General features: G+C 44.5%; 1 non-coding gene across 1 annotated transcript; it reads left to right on the top strand.

The window, feature by feature from the left end:
* Positions 1–2,392: 2,392 nt before the first annotated feature.
* Positions 2,393–2,465, top strand: TRNAK-UUU (transfer RNA lysine (anticodon UUU)). Its single transcript has one exon. It is a non-coding gene; the product is annotated as a tRNA-Lys (tRNA).
* Positions 2,466–3,986: the final 1,521 nt, after the last annotated feature.

Consider the following 3,986-nt stretch of genomic DNA (forward strand, 5'->3'; position numbering starts at 1 on the left):
CTATTGCCATCCTGTGTTCAGTTCCCATTTCGTAGTAGGAGACAGACTCAAAGTCAATAGATTTCTGTCCTTTTCTATAGAAATAGGCTTGGTCAAGTGCTTAAAAAAGAGGTGACCCGAATGATTTCAATGAGTTGCTATTTGGTCAGATTGGAACAATTGGATTCGAAAGGAAAGAAAGGCTATGAACGACGAGGGCTGCCCATGATCGACTGCATTCGACAAATAAAGTAGAGGGCCCGCCGTGTCACCACCAGTCCACCGAACCAGCTGTAGATCGCTAACTCTCTTGTCGACGCCCGGAACTTATGTACGAGTTAAGAATGAATTGTTCCTGAGTAGAGAGGGCAGGATAAGGATTAAGTAAGAAGGAGAGTCTACTTATGGAAATGCCATCCTCTCTTTCCTCAATAACGGAGTGACTAGCTACCCTGACTTTTTATTCCAGTTCCATTCTTACTAGTGCAGGATTCCAAAGTGCATCTTCCAACTCCCTAACTGCGTCTTCCATGAAGTTCGGGAGACCCCTCACGTGTCGCTGCCCGTGAGACTCGCCTTTGTACACTTTGCACACCGCTTCGACTAGACCCCGCTACTACCTCGTATCCAAATACCTGCGATCTAGCTCATTCTTTTTTAAGCCCTGCAAGCCTAATAAACCTTGTTTCCTGGGCCAAGTCAGCCTATAAGTAAGTAGGGCTGAAGACAATTTGTTTGTTAGTTTTTCAATCTTCTTCCTTCTATGCTTAGAGTAAGTGGAAATGACCTCCTTGATCAGCAAGTAAGCGAGCGGTAGTTCAGTCTCCGACAAGTGAGGCCGAATAGCCCCGGGTGTCCTTTTCCTTCTAAACTAGCTGCTGTCGCTTGACTCTTCTAGTGACCAAGCAAACTGGTCGGGGAACAGGGTCGGATCAAAGTAAGGAATGGGAATAGCACTCACTCGTTGAAGGTAAGCCAGAAACAGGGGTTGTCCTCTCCCTTACTTAAGTCCTAATCCATCTTTTCGTGCCCCAAAGGGGAAGTCAAGCAATAATGAGGGAACTTGACCCACACCTGACGAAAGAGTTTGGTAGCTCGAAGGAAGGAGAAGCAAAACCTGCTTTCTTTCTGTCCCAACCTCCAAGGGTTCCTCCCTATATGACATAGTCCATTGGATTGGGGCAATGGTACGCACCTATGTTTGGTGTCCCCTCTCTCACTTCCTCGTCAGATCCTGGTCCCAAAGGGCAATACATTGAGTCGGAAAGATGGGGGGCTTCCGTAAATTCCATTCTGTAGCCGAACTAGCCCCTGGATCAGCTCTCATAGTGGGAGAATCAGGGTCAAGTTAGGCGCAAAAGAGGGGGTTGACATCATTCGTCGTGATTGGATCAATCAGACTCCCCCACAGGAAATGCCAAGGGGCCCCCTTTCTCATTATCATCTACCGCCCATTTCTTCATCATCTGCTGCTGCCTTAAGTGCGTAAAGTAGGCTCAACTTCTTTGGTTTCTAAATATATTGTAGTAGCCGAAGGTAGTCCAGTCCACTTGTTAGATTGAATTGAATCTTATATAACCTACGTAGCTAAAGAGAAAATCATAATAGTCTAAGTGGACCTCTCAAAGGTATAAATAAGTAGACATTAGTCTTACTGGTTCGGTCTTTTTCTTTTTTTGTTATGATGCCCACATTTCATACTTCTCAATTCTTATTTATTCAAGGGTTCGTATGTACTGAGTGACTCTAGGTCTATTCAGATGCAACTTCAAGAGAGCTTTATTCGGCCTTTGTATGACCGTCTTCCCTTCCTGTCTATCTCCTTCGGTCAGGTAGTTCTGCTTCCAATGCCGAAGGAGCAGGGTGGGATAGAAGGGTAGTTTCTGAGTTCGAGATGCCTGAGCTTGGAGGTTCCGCTTCTCTAATGTGATAATAAAGCAACAAGCAACGCCGCTCCCGTGCGCTCATCCCTTGCTTGTTCTTGAGCGCTAGTCATTCATCCCTAGCCGGGTTCTTGGGATATCTTGATTCTCTTTGTGATGATGTAAGGGTCGGCAACAATGAATAAGGATGCCAATCGATCTTCTGTAGGAGTAGGAGGTAGCGTGAATCCCCTCTTTCTTCGTTTAGAAGAGTGCTGGACCTCCACAACGTCAAACCATAGAACACAGCTCCTTTCGGTCGAACCCTAGGAAAGACAACTTTACCTTTTTCGTAGATAGTCTGAGTTCGAGCTACTGTAGTCTCCCCCATTGACCTTCTTTTTTAGATAGAATCCTCAATGAGTGGAAAGGACTCCCAAACTTGCTCCACAGTACTATACCATACAGAGCCTCGCCATTGTGATATGATAGGAAGAAAAGGGGCCAGTCCGCCCTCTTTTCTTTTCCGCACCAAGCCTTCTTGTAAAATCGGGAGTATAGCTCAGTTGGTAGAGCATTGGGCTTTTAACCTAATGGTCGCAGGTTCAAGTCCTGCTATACCCAAAACAAAAAAAACCACTCTTGTATTCGTAAGGATGCATAGTAGCCTTCGAAGAGCACTCTTTGGCCTTGAGAAAAGCCCCTTTCTTATCAACATCTCGACTTTGCTCGTTGTTTGAGGTAAGTATAAAGGAGATCAGATCTGTCCCGGGAATCGAAGGATACATAAATATGGAATCGAGCTCAGATTCTAGGAAACAAGCAAACAGAACAGACTGGATCCCATCTTTAACTGCACAGAGCAGCAGCCTACTATTGATTGATGATCTTACCTTCCTGAGAGTCGAGGAACAGCAGATGAGATAGTTGAAAGGGGGGACCCCGGGTAATAGGTTTCCTTTTCCGGTTTAGGATTGAGAGAAATCAGGAACTGAACTGATCACTCCATAAGTATGGATTGGATTGTTTCATTCTGATACCAACTTTCATGCTGGCAGATAAGGTTGCCATACTGGGAAAGGGGGAAAGGAAATAGGATCCCCTCTCTTCTCTACGGGAATGAACTTCTCCTCGCCGACCACTGGCACTATACTTAGGTTAGGTGCAATAGGTGACTTAGGTTGGGTTGTCTGGATCAATCCTACAACGAATAGCTCTCTTTCCTTTTAATGGAACACTCACTAGATTCTGCTAAATAAGGATAACTGCAAAGATAAGCCGGGTCATCCGAAAATCCAGGAAATATTTCCTTGATTTTCTGCATGGCATATTTCCTATCATTTCACAACCTACTTTTTTCTTAGTTAGATACTATAGCACCTTCCCTTCATGGGGAGATGTTTATATACCATCTAAATTCATTCATTCATTCATTACTTACTTGATCTTCTTTCCCAGTGATCGGAATAGTGATTTCCATGGATTGTAGGCCCTCGATTGTAATGATGGTATCAATGAAAGATGAAATAACATGATACTATTTAAAGCAATGGTTGATAGAGCGAGGTCTAACCTTGATTGGGTACACCGAAAAGCAAACCACTAAGCAACTGGACTGCAGCCCCGAGAAAACAAGCAGTTCGGAAAAGCAAGTCAGGAATACGCTGGTGATGCAGCAACGATACGCATTCCCGCAAGGGGTAGTGAAAAGCCATTAGGGGGAAGAGATAGGTTTCTTATTCTAAGACAAATTACTATACCATAAGGAGATTACCATTATGAGATGACACTTGAGAGGGCACTTTAAAGTGATTGAACCCACTTTCCATGTTAGTTTAAGCAACAGTATCGCTAGGGACCAAAGTAGTGAAAATGGCGGCTCCATTTTCCAAAACTTTCTGTCTCATAGGACTGTGAAACCACACAATTTCACATTCCCCTTGGGAAATTGGGAAAAACAGGCCCCGGATTCCGATAACTTATGTCTCGCCTAGTGGAAAAGTACACAATTGACTAAGAAGATTGGAAGGTGGTACGAAAATACTCATCGGGTCTTTCATTCCAGCAGTCATGATATAGCTTCTAGCTTTGACCGCTCTTAAGGTGCCCGCACTCTTGGCTTGAATCGCCGACTTGTGTTTCGGT

This window comes from Triticum aestivum, chromosome 6A (assembly GCF_018294505.1).
Source record: "Triticum aestivum cultivar Chinese Spring chromosome 6A, IWGSC CS RefSeq v2.1, whole genome shotgun sequence".
In the NCBI taxonomy this organism is placed as follows: domain Eukaryota; kingdom Viridiplantae; phylum Streptophyta; class Magnoliopsida; order Poales; family Poaceae; genus Triticum; species Triticum aestivum.